This window comes from Schistocerca serialis, chromosome 3, assembly GCF_023864345.2.
Source record: "Schistocerca serialis cubense isolate TAMUIC-IGC-003099 chromosome 3, iqSchSeri2.2, whole genome shotgun sequence".
Lineage (NCBI taxonomy): Eukaryota > Metazoa > Arthropoda > Insecta > Orthoptera > Acrididae > Schistocerca > Schistocerca serialis.
In genome coordinates, this window is record NC_064640.1 from 236,763,571 (window position 1) to 236,776,679 (window position 13,109).

At 44.4% G+C, this 13,109-nt stretch overlaps 1 non-coding gene and 1 pseudogene across 1 annotated transcript; one reads left to right on the plus strand and one right to left on the minus strand.

The window, feature by feature from the left end:
• Positions 1-9,831: 9,831 nt before the first annotated feature.
• Positions 9,832-9,906, plus strand: Trnak-uuu (transfer RNA lysine (anticodon UUU)). Its single transcript has one exon. It is a non-coding gene; the product is annotated as a tRNA-Lys (tRNA).
• A 2,239-nt stretch (positions 9,907-12,145) lies between these two features.
• LOC126471931 (5S ribosomal RNA) lies at positions 12,146-12,263 on the minus strand (annotated as a pseudogene).
• Between the last annotated feature and the right edge of the window lie 846 nt (positions 12,264-13,109).

Below are 13,109 nucleotides of genomic sequence, written 5' to 3' on the forward strand. Positions count from 1 at the left end.
CGTTTTCTCGGGAAGCGAATCATTATTCTTCCATAAGTTAGCGATAGGCGAGTTTAGCGGATATGTTAACGTAAGTTTAGCTGGAGTGGCCTCATGCGCTTCGTGGACTGGCGAGTTGAACGCAAAGTTCAGTGCAAAGGAAGAGTGCGTATAATACGGGAAAGTAGTGAGAAAGGATACGCCGTTATCGAAACAAAACCTGTGAACGCAGGTCTGAGCATTATCACTCATCAGCACCCCGGGCGACCCAGAGCGAGAGACAGCCTCTTCAAGACACTGAAGAGTCGCCTCTGTGGTTATTCCCCGGACATGGAACAGCCAGACAAAACAACTAAAGGCGTCCACGACCACTAATACTTCTGTAAAATATCTGGGAGTATGCGTGCGGAACGATTTGAAGTGGAATGATCATATAAAATTAATTGTTGGTAAGGCGGGTACCAGGTTGAGATTCATGGGGAGAGTGCTTAGAAAATGTAGTCCATCAACAAAGGAGGTGGCTTACAAAACACTCGTTCGACCTATACTTGAGTATTGCTCATCAGTGTGGGATCCGTACCAGATCGGTTTGACGGAGGAGATAGAGAAGATCCAAAGAAGAGCGGCGCGTTTCGTCACAGGGTTATTTGGTAACCGTGATAGCGTTACGGAGATGTTTAATAAACTCAAGTGGCAGACTCTGCAAGAGAGGCGCTCTGCATCGCGGTGTAGCTTGCTCGCCAGGTTTCGAGAGGGTGCGTTTCTGGATGAGGTATCGAATATATTGCTACCCCCTACTTATACCTCCCGAGGAGATCACGAATGTAAAATTAGAGAGATTAGAGCGCGCACGAAGGCTTTCAGACAGTCGTTCTTCCCGCGAACCATACGCGACTGGAACAGGAAAGGGAGGTAATGACAGTGGCACGTAAAGTGCCCTCCGCCACACACCGTTGGGTGGCTTGCGGAGTATAAATGTAGATGTAGATGTAGATGTAGATCTATTTCTCTTCGGGTATGGGGCAATGGTCGTAAATCTATAAATTATTCGTCCATATGACCACACTCTCGACTCGAATTGCGTTAACCCTTACGGATGTTTGGGTTTGGCTTAGCATTTTCATAGTCCACACACTTGGCGGCCAACTTCCTAATATCCGAAAACAAAGTCGGCCGTGTTACGTGTTCTTTGACCTTCTCAATAGTTTTATACTTCCTCAGGTGCCCTCTACATAAGGACCTGTGAAAATAATGAAAAACAGCTGGCAGCATCTGCTTGGGGAGACAAATGTTTGGTATTCCATCATTACGGGTATACAGGGTGTCCCAGCTATCTTGTCCACCCAAAATATCTCTGGAACAATAACAGCTATTGGAAAACGACTTTCACCGGTATCAATGTAGAGCTGGGGCCCATCAATGTACATATTTGGAAACATTCTAAAACGAAAGCATATGTGTTTTTTAACACAAACTTATGTTTTTTTAAATGGACTTCCTATATTTTTTCTTCAGCAATCCATAGCATGACAAAGCACATACACAATGGCGATGATTGCATCGCAATATTCCCATTACATCCAGAGATATTGAGACGCGAAGTTGACGCTTGAAACACCCGACATTCGCTGCTAGCGCACGTCCTGAGGCTCAGGCATTAACCCCATGCTGCCCGTAATCGCGATGTGATTGACATGCGTAATCACACTTCCATACTTATCACGAGGTCCGAAACGAATAATACGGTCTGCTGCCATCCTGCATTAACGTCGTACATTCCAGCTGGTATTTATCCCATAGGCTAGGGGTGATGCGGTTCTGTAACATATCTGTGTACCGTAACGTTAGTCACAAAGTTAACTTCGCTTATCGTTAATCCGTTACTAAAAAGGTAATGCCGTTGAACGTTAAAGTTTTACTTTACTGTAGATCTAGCGCAAGTGGCAGTTAATCATTCACTCGTAATAGTAAAATTCATGTTGATGGTTTTAGTGAAACGAGCAAGTGGGCTAAAAGGTTTACCGTTGTTTAGGTAAAAATGTTTTGATTTGGGAAGTTCAGGTAGGACATAGAAGATGAATGTAAACATGTTTAACCAATTAGTTTTATTATCACATAACTATCAATGTTATGTTTATCTAATGCGTTAAATGACAAATTGTTGCAAACAAATGTTTCTTAACATCACTGGGTAAAATGGCCCTTTGTAGAAACTTCCACTGTGATACCAGCACTACATACTAAACATAGCGTTCACATCTCATGCTCAAAGTGATGCCCATTGGCTTGCATACATAGGGTCACTCTGCGGATGCCCTACTTCGTGCTACTGTTTCCTCTTTGATGGCTGTACAAGCATCAATAATGCGTTGCTTCATGTCCTCTGGTGATGTTGGTTCATGTTGGTAAACAGCATCCTTCATTGCTCCCCAAAGAAAATAATCCAGCGGTGTAAGGTCCGGAGATCGGGCAGGCCACCTAACTGGGCCACCTCATCCAATCCATCTACCAGGGAACTTACGGTTCAGAAGTCGTCGTGCTCGTAATGCGTTATGTGCAGGGCATCGGTCATGGTGATACCACATGACCAATCTCCGTTTCAGAGGTACGGTGTCCAAGAGCACAGGAAGATTGTGTCGTATAAATCTGGAGTATTGTCTGCCATTTTGGATGCCATTTATAAAGAAAGGTCCGATAATGGTATCTCCAATAATCCCACACCAAACATTAACTTTCCACGGACGTTGATGCTCTAACTGACGGAGCCATTTTGGATTGTCTCCGGATCAATAATGCATATTCTTCATATTGACAATTCCTTTGTCGGAGAATGATGCCTCGTCGGTAAAGAGAACATCTGCAAAAAAATTTGGATTAGTCAGACGTTTTTGCTGAGCCCACAGACAAAATGTTACCCTATTGCGGAAGTCATTTCCATGAAGATCCTGGTGTAAATGAACATGGTAAGGATGAAATTTATGACGTTTAAGAATACGCTGTGCACTTGATTTCGACACACCAACTTCACGTTCAATTTGACGTGTGCTGATTTGAGGATTCACAGCTATGGTAGCGAGCACAGCAACTTCAGCACGTTCATCTGTGCGTGTTCTACGACGATGTCGAGGTCTTGGATTGAAGCTTCCCGTTTCACGTAGACGAGATGTGAGACGACCAAACATCCGGCGCGAAGGCGATGGCTTGTCAGGGAATCGTCTTCTGTACAGTCGTTCTGCCTGAACAGCATTTCGTCCACCTACAACGGGGTACAGTACAGGTATGTAGAGTAGGGTAGAAAACAGACATATTAACTTAATATTCATAATGTTCGCTAACAGTACTATCAACAAACAAGCAATCTCATAACGTATTTCCCGTCAACGTACATTCTCCATAGATCAGCAGCATTTCTACCATATCTTCATGTGTGTACATTATACTGTACAGTATAAGTTCCACAACACAACGTTTATTCACAATGTGTACTACCTCCGTGCCGTCACTAGATTACTCTGATGCACGACTACACTGGCAAGCGGTGTACTGCACGCCAAAGCAACAACAAATGGGATGCTCGGAGGGTGGTGGAGTATAGGAGTTTGCATGGGTCGCAAATCATAAACAAGGCGAAGTGGTAACTGTGGCAGTAGTGGGAACTACGTTGGACACTTGACTAGGTAGAGCCAGGCCCTGCGCGACAGGCACAATGGGTCATATAACGCGTTAGATAAACCTTATTTTGGGTGTGCAAGATAAATAAGACAACCTGACGGGTGTACACCGATCGGTACTGGTTCATATTGTGTACGTAGATACGTAAAACGTGCAAGAGGGAAACCATTATGTGCTTATGAGAGTTGATGGCAGCAGACCGTATTATTCGTTTCGGATCTCTTGACAAGTATGGAGGTGTGATTACACATGTCAATCACATCACGATAACGGGCAGCATGGGGTTCACGCCTGCGCCTCAGGACTTGCGCTAGCAGCGAATGTCGGGTGTTTCAAGCTTCAACTTCGCGTCTCAATATCTCGGGATGTAATGGGAATATTGCGAAGCAATCAACGCCATTGTGTATGTGCTTTGTCATTCTATGGATTGCTGAAGAAAAAATATAGGAAGTCCATTTAAAAAAACATAAGTTTGTGTTAAAAAACACATATGCTTTCGTTTTAGAATGTTTCCAAATATGTACATTGATGGGCCCCAGCCCTACATTGATACCGGTGAAAGTCGTTTTCCAATAGCTGTTATTGTTCCAGAGATATTTTGGGTGGACAAGATAGCTGGGACACCCTGTAGTAACATATACCATTTTACTTAAATGGCATCCGCTTAGCGACTTACCTTATCCGTCTCCTGATTTTCACCCAGCGTTCGTCCTCTTCCTGCTTCTGAGGCAAATACTTGAAGATCAGGGACCTCTCAAGACAATGGCATCCACGAAGGCCCCCTCATGATTTTCCTAAACCTCGGACTCAGTTCTCAACTTCGAACATCCGGGACAACGTACCCGCTACTGCCCTGCCTGATCCTTTAATGTGTGACAAAACTGGAATGCGGAGATGTTCATGGCCCAGCGGGCAATGCGGCCAGTTTTCCGTGGCATTTGAAGAGCTCAACTCAGACCTTCGTTGTCAGCTTTTACTTTAAAATTTAATGCTCAAGGTCAAAACGAAACTTTTCCGAGCCGTAAAATACCGCAGCCGGCCGGGGTGGCCGAGCGGTTCTAGGCGCTACAAATTGTTCAAATGGCTCTGAGCACTATGCGACTTAACTTCTGAGGTCATCAGTCACCTATAACTTAGAACTAATTAAACCTAACTAACCTAAGGACATCACACACATCCATAGGCGCTACGGTCTGGAACCGCGCGACCGCAGGTTCGGATCCTGTCTCGGGCATGGATGTGTGTGATGTCCTTATGTTAGTTAGGTTTAAGTAGTTCTAAGTTCTGGGGGACTGATGATCTCAGCAGATAAGTCCTATAGTGCTCAGAGGCATTTTGAACCAAAATACCGCAAGGGCTTCGAGTTCATAATTGTCAAACATTTAGAGGCGTTAGCAATGGGCTGACGCCCTCAGTCGTGTTCTTGTAACAGTACCGCCGCTATTCCAAAATTAGAAGTGTCAGGCTGGAGGACAAACTACGAGTACTTGTCGAAATCCGGAATCACTAGAACTGCAGTGTTAAAGTCTCTTTCAGGGCATCAAACGCCGTCTGCTCTGTGTCCGTCCAGTTAAAGATCTGGGCTTTCCTGTGGAGTTAATTTAGAGGTGTTGGCCAACTCAGCGAAATTCAGAACGAATTTCCCCAAAAAAATTAACATTCCTACGAAACGTGCGACTCCCCTATTATCCTTGGGCAATTTGTAGTCTCTGTTAGCCTTAGTTTTTTCCTGGTCGATCTTCACACGCCGAGCCGAAATCGAGTGCCCCGAGGAAGATTTCGGAATGCGCTAGATTGATTTTAGTGGGATTCACAGACCAGCGCCTTTCAAATACTGCAATACTTAGCAAAAAATCTACAATACTTGTCTCATGTAATCGAGATGTTCCGAAAGGGTTTTACTGTACACAACGAGATCGTCCATATAAGTGTACACAAACTGAAACTTTAATCCTCCAAAACTGAGATCTAACAAGTAAGACAGAAATGGAACTCAAACTACATCTGCGTCTACATAGATACTTCGCAAGGCACAGTACGGTGCGTGGCGGAGGGTACCCTGTACCACTACTAGTCACTTCCTTTTCTGTTGACACGCCGTTAGAGCTAAGGAAAAACGACAGTCTACATTCCTCCGTCTGAGATCTAATTTCTCGTATCTTTTATTAGTGGTAATTGTGCGCAATGTATGTCGGCGGCAATACAGTCGTTCGGCAGTCAGCTTCAAATACCGGTTCTCTAAATTTTCCCGATAGTTTTTCTTGAAAAGAACGTCGCCTTCCCTCCAGGGATTCAGATTTGAGTTCCCTAAGCATCTCCGTAACACTTGCGTGTTGTTCGAGCTTACCGGTAACAAACCTAGCAGCCAGCCTCTGAATTGTTTCGATGTCTTCCTTCAATCTGACCTGGTAAAGAACTCTTACACTTTAGCAGTACTCGAGAATAGATCGCACCATCTTACTAGGTCTCCTTTACAGGTGAACCACACTTCCTCAAAATGCTCCGAATAAACCGAAATCGACCATTCGCCTTCCCTAACACAGTTCTCACATGCTCGTTCCATTTGATATCGCTTTGCAACGTTACGCCCAGGTACTTAAACGACTTGACTATGTCAAGCAAGAGACTAGTAATACAGTAACCGAACCTTAGAGGTTTGTTCTTTCTACTCATCCTCATTAACTTACATATTTGCACATGTAGAGCTAGCTGAGATTCATCACACCAACTAGAAATTTTGTTTACATTGTCTTTATCTTCCTACAGTCACTCAACTTCGAGACCTTACCGTACATAGTACCACCATCGGCAAACAACCGCGGGTAGCTGCCCACCCTATCCGCCAAATCATCTACGTATATAAAGAACAACAGCGCTCCGAGAACACTTCCCTGGAGTACTCTTGACGGCACCGTTGTGTTTGATGAACACTCGCCATCGAGGACATCTTATTGGGTTCTATACTTAAGAAATCTTCGAGCCACTCACATATCTGAACGTACTCCATAACATTCGTTAGCCGTCTGCAATGTGGCACCTTGTCAAATGCCTTTCAGAAATCGAGATATATGGAATCTGCCTGTTGCCCTTCATCCGTAGTTCGCAATATGTCACGTGAGAAGAGGGAAAGCTGAGTTTCGCACGAGCCATGCTTTCTAAAACCATGCTGATTCGTGGACAGAAGCTTCTCAGTCTGAAGAAATCTTATTACATTCGAACTGAGAATAAGCTTAACGATTCTGCAGCAAACCGGAGTTAAGCAAAAAGGTTTATAATTTTGTAGGGCCTTTCTTCTACCCTTCTTATGTACTGGAGTCACCTGCGCTTTACTCCAGTCCCTTGGAACTTTGTGCTGGGCGAGAGATTTACGATAAATGCAGGCTAGGTAAGGGGCTTATGCCATAGAGTATTCTTTTTAAAACCAAATTGGGATTCCATCCGGACCTGGTGATTGTCTGCTTTCAAATCTTCCGGTTGTTCTCTACACCAGGGATGCTTATTACTATGTCGTCCACATGGGAATCTGTCCGATGGTTAAGTGATGGTATGTTTGTACGATTCTCATGTGTGAACGATTTCTTGAAAGTGGAATTTAAAACCTCGGCTTTCGTTTTGCTATCTTCAACTGCCACACCAGACTGGTCAACAATAGAAGCCTTAGACTCACACAGGTTCCAGTCGATGCCAAAAGCCATAATAGGTTTAGATCTTTCTGATAAAGACATCTGATAGTACGCCTGATTAAAGCCGAATATAGGAAAGCAACAAACTCCAGGAAACCATGGAAAACAATTATGGAGGTACGGTAAGGGTACTGAATCTAACAACCTCACGATTAAATGCTTGATCATCAACTAAGAGTCGTTAACCCTCACCTCCCTGTTAGGAGCCAGGAAAATTTGTTCCGCATACGGCGACGTGGAGGGTTTCAAATGGTTCAAATGGCTCTGAGCACTATGGGACATAACATCTGAGGTCATTAGTCGCCTAGAACTTAGAAATAATTAAACCTAACTAACCTAAGGACATCACACACATCCATGCCCGAGGCAGGATTCGAACCTGCGACCGTAGCGGTCGCTCGGATCCAGACTGTAGCGCCTAGAACCGCACGGGCACTCCGGCCGGCCGTGGAGAGTTTAACCAGGCCAGCCTCCAACTCAGTAATCTTTTCTAGCTGACGCGTCTTCGTCGGGTATAGTCGATAAGGCGATTGCCGCACTTGAACCTGATACGTCAGCTGAATATCATACTATATGTTATTAGTAATCCCCAACTGCTCTGTCAATACATCAGGAAACACAAATTCAAAATGTATTGTGCCTCGACGGCTCCCAGATGATCTAACGGAAATTGTTTCTCATATCCAACAACCGCATTAACATGCTAACCTGAACTGTGTTCACACAAATCATATTTAACTTCAGGGTGGAACTTAAGAAAAAATTTTCCCGCGTAATCCACACTCACTGTGACTTAGTTATAAAATCGCACCCCAAAAATTAAGTTCGTCGAAAGATACCTAGCTACTAGCAATTTCAGTTGCCAAGTTAAATTAACCCTTAATGTAACTCGTACCTTCCCCACCAATGATAGATTCTCTGCATTAACAGCGCGGCACTACTTTTCCACCGGCTGCAGGTGTAGAAACTTAAAAATGTTTATGCCGTTGGTACCACTGGTAACTTAGAGAACAGTTACTCTCAGAATCTAATAAGCTGCACACCCATTCCCGGTTAATGGCGGCGCAAATGAAGGGAAGAGCACTCTTCACACCCCTTACCTTATTACAACCTTTAGGGGCCTGCTTCCGCTCCCCTCCGCCAACATCGTCAGCTACTCTTACGGGCGGGGTAGGGACGGGTTCCGGAGTTTCTCAGAAAGTGCCCCGCCTGGTTGCAGCAGAAACAAGTCTCTGATCAAACAAACCCCTGACTGCTGCACCCTTGCTTCTTCCTAGCAGAACCCGTGCCTCCTTCACAATCATGCGTCACTCATTTTTCATTAAGCAACTGGGAACCTTTCATAGTTGTGACTAATTCATGTAGTTCCTTGAAATCCTTCGGCTTACCGGTGGAAACCAGCTTCCAACGGTCCTCAGGACACATTCCTTCCAAACTATTAATCCTTTCCACTCCAGTACATTCTAAACAAAGATCAAACCTTGCGTTACGAATGCAAAATTCTCATTTCAACGTTGCACCCTAAAGTAATGCTGCCTCAACTTATTTGTATTTATGTTTGACAAGTTTCCAGAAATAATCATTTTACTCAAGCTCTGTATTGAACGTTGCTCACTAATGGTCCGAATCACCAAACCACGGCAAGAGGTCGCCTGCTTTATCATAAGTATATGTCCAAGTGATGCTAAATGTTGTTATCTTTACATATAGAAAAGTATTATCTTCTCAACAATCTTCAAATCGTGAGCTACACCCTTAATTTTTATATATGAAATTAGTGACTTTACTCATGGCACTTTTGTTGCTTTAGTCTGCAGTCACTTTCAGAACTCTAATTAATCATTTAATTAACTAATTTAGTATGATTGCACACTGAGTTGCTGGTGTATCCATGTATTACCACAATAAAATAAAAACAGTGAATGGCTGAGGGAGTATGAATGAGGACACTGGCGTATTTAAGTTTATAAAAATAATGAAAAGTTTTTATTCATCCTTTTATAACTACAATCAAGCCGATAACTCTTACATAAAACGATAAACATAAATCAGGAAAAGAATGGTGCTTGATTGGCAAAGCATTCCTTGGGGTGGAAACTATACAATTTCTCACCTGAATTAGTCCCTTTTACAACGCAATCGGACTGTGTTTACATGACTCCACTGTGAGGCTAAATTCTATTCAAATGGAAGGAACCACGATCAGGTACACCACAAACTATATACTTATATGGATATGGTGTCTGTTCTTTCGGACATGTCCGAAAGAACAGAAACCATATCCATATAAGTATATAGTTCTGGCAATACCGGCCATGACCTTCTTCTTCTATGCGAATGCACACATATTACCCGCGAACTCTTACGGGACTTGGTAAGAATGTTTTCCACGAGTAATGAGTGTGTTGGGTAGAATGTGTGTGGACATATAAGGTGAGAATGTGGGTCTCACGGGAGGCGTGCGCGAGATAGTCCCTGCAGTCGCACTATCTTCTGTGCCCTCGGTGGCTCAGATGGATAGAGTGTCTGCCATTTAAGCAGGAGATCCCGGGTTCGAGACCCGGTCGGGGCACACATTTTCACCTGTCCCCGTTGATATCTATCAACCCCCGTCAGCAGCTGAAGGTATTAATATATAATTCGAACCACAAACTATAGTTCACGGAGAACAGGGAGCTGTGAATATCATTAAACAACCCTACGCCGGTGCAGCTATACCTTACCCTTTCACTCCGATTCAGGCGGCAGCAGAAACGGCACGCTGTGGGCTAGGGGCAGAGCGTGGCGGCAGCTGTAATTTTCTCACTCGTCCACGAAAACTTGCAAACTACGTGGACTGGCGTTTTGACAGTGAAATTACGGCAGATTTCAGTGTGAGGTGCACCTGTTCGCTGGTCTGGCCAACCAATTTGACTCACAGGCATGGCAGCGCTTGCTGGAATTGTCAAAGTCAGAAGGCCGACTCAGGACGAGTAAGTTTACCCTCGTGACAAACGATATGTCCGAAATGATATGCAGTTCCACTGTCGGTACAGCTGGAAACAGGCACTGGCTCTTAGCCCACCACAAGCTGCATACCACAAGTCTCATTCACTAGGAAAAGACCTGAAGTTCTCCACCAGGAGAGGACCAGAAGACGAAGAAGGCAAATCATCACAGTGACTTTCCACCAAGCCTCGTACAGGAGCCGAATTAGCAGAAAAAACTCGCGTCCACGTTGTACAAACCAACTGAACTATCCTCCACTCATTGAATCTTCCCTCTTGACTGTTATGCTGGCCTGGTAGCCAATCCAAACGCAGCACTGGGGTTCCTACGCTGTGAGAGCAAGCCTCTACTGTGCATATCCTGAGGGGAGTCAATCAGCGACTCAAAATCCCTCTTGTCTGAAAAAAAGAAGATTTTAGACTAGGGAGGCGTCGTTCTCACGGTAAGCATGGCCATGTTTCGGCAAAAAATGTCTACCTAGATGGGACCACATTCTCTCATTTAAGAAGAGATCTAATCTTTCCACGCTGACCATTTCCAGTTTCTGAACGAAGGCTGCTAAGCTTCCTAAACAGTCGTGTCTGTGAAATATATGTTTTTTTATTCGATCGCTAAAAGAACGTGGCGACTTCCTGGCGTCAGGGAAGTTACAGTCTTGCCTCCAATAAACACGTGCACCAGCCGCTCTGATCATATCGTCCCAGCTTATAACATGAGAATGCTTATTGTTTTATGAGCGTCCCACCATTTGCACAAACCCTCATATTACAGCAGTCTATCTTAAATGGCTTCCTAAAACCATTTTCCGCTACCTTTCCGCCTTCAGAATAGACTGTTGCCATGTTTTGCAAAACGTTTTGCGAACCGGGGCCCTAAGTGGCAAGAGTGGCGTGCCACGGCCCTAGATCCCTCTGCAGGTACAATTAACAGAGCGCTGCTTTCCAGAATCACTCGCACAGCCAGATTACTGGACACAAGATTTATGGCCCGCAATCCATCTTTCTCTCTGTCCTCCGTCGCCTGCACTACAGCCCCTCAGCTAAAAGTTCTCTGCAGACTACATGTGCAGTTATAAGAACATTCTACTCACAATTTCCTCATATAAAAAAGTCATAAACCACACATACCAAACTTAGTGTTGGGGAACACGGAGATCATGACCTAAAATACGAATATAATCTAACCGACAGAGTACTTACATTGAGAAAGTGGCTTGCCACCTTTCACCACTCGGTCTACCTTTTGTCATAGGATAAATAATATGATGTGCTAACAAATGGGAGCTACAAAGAATATCAATTTGTCATTTTAACTTAACCGATAATCACTACCTACCTCGACTTAACTGACAACGAGTCTGTGCCATTTAGTAGTCTAGCTACTGGATTAAGAAACTTACTGAACTAAGCCCACACCACTTCATCACCACTGCTTCGCACGTGGCTGTGCTGAGACGTAAGATTCACTCCGTCATCCAAACCATCTTGCACAGGCAAGCCATCTCTTAAAGCTTGCAGTTGGGTTGCATTATCCCATAGCCCATCGAGAGTTGTGGTATTCTCTTATTCACATTACTTAAGCACAAATCCTAGATCCTATTCGTCAAATAACTATAGCAGCAGCACTCCGTCATCAGGCCACAAGTGGCCCATCGGGACCATCCGACCGCCGTGTCATCCTCAGATGAGGATGCGGATAGGAGGGGCGTGTGGTCAGCACACCGCTCTCCCGGTCGTTACGATGGTTTTCTTTGACCGGAGCCGCTACTATTCGGTCGAGTAGCTCCTCAATTGGCATCACGAGGCTGAGTGCACCCCGAAAAATGGCAACAGCACATGGAGGACAGGATGGTCACCCATCCAAGTGCCGGCCACGCCCGACAGCACTTAACTTCGGTGATCTGATGGGAACCGGTGTATCCACTGCGGCAAGGCCGTTGCCTCAAATAACTATAGGCTCAGCCTTAATAAGCATTATTTGCTTATGGGTGGGACAAATATCTTCCAAAAATTCAATAGTGGCTTAACAAACTGAACACCTTATCACTTAAAATCTGGCAAGGTTAGATACATCTTTTAGTACATCCAAGTTGTTTGATTTGAATAACTTTTAAAAAGAAAACAATCTAAGACAGAGTCAGCCTATACAAGATAGGATGCACACTGCTTCTCGCCAGTACATCAATCGTCGTGTCTCAGTTCAAACGTACAACAGATTTCAACTTGAATGAATGTCAATTTCGCACCTTACATGAGATTTTATACGTTATAACAAGTAGATGTATAAGTCACCTGACATACTTTGGCGATAGTGAGCAGATTTACCTATCAAAATGTACATTATGTAATCCAAGGGGATGACACTCGATCCGATGGTATTAACACACCGAACCCAAATCCTGTAGGTCAATGAACAAAAGGTGAAAAAAATCTCTTGGAAGAAACGTTTTAGTTTGGGTGCAGACGCGAGTTGTGTTATCACGGCCCGCATACAACAAAAAGCTTCTAACAGGAGGTTGGTGACCTGCGGCGAGAGGGACAACGAACACGCTGGGCGATACATCGAGGGGAGCAGGTAGTGGCCCAGCGCTACTTGCAACAGAGAAATTCTTTAGAAAACTGCGTTGGGGAATTTACACATCGATACAAACAGATGAGCGATGCAGTTGATCATGTGAAAGGCCCGTGGTAGGCTCATGATGTAGGTGTGTAGCTTTTAGGAGTCAGGAGCGGGCATAAAATGTCCGATTGCCTGAAATTTGGTGGTAAGTTACTATGGGACCATACT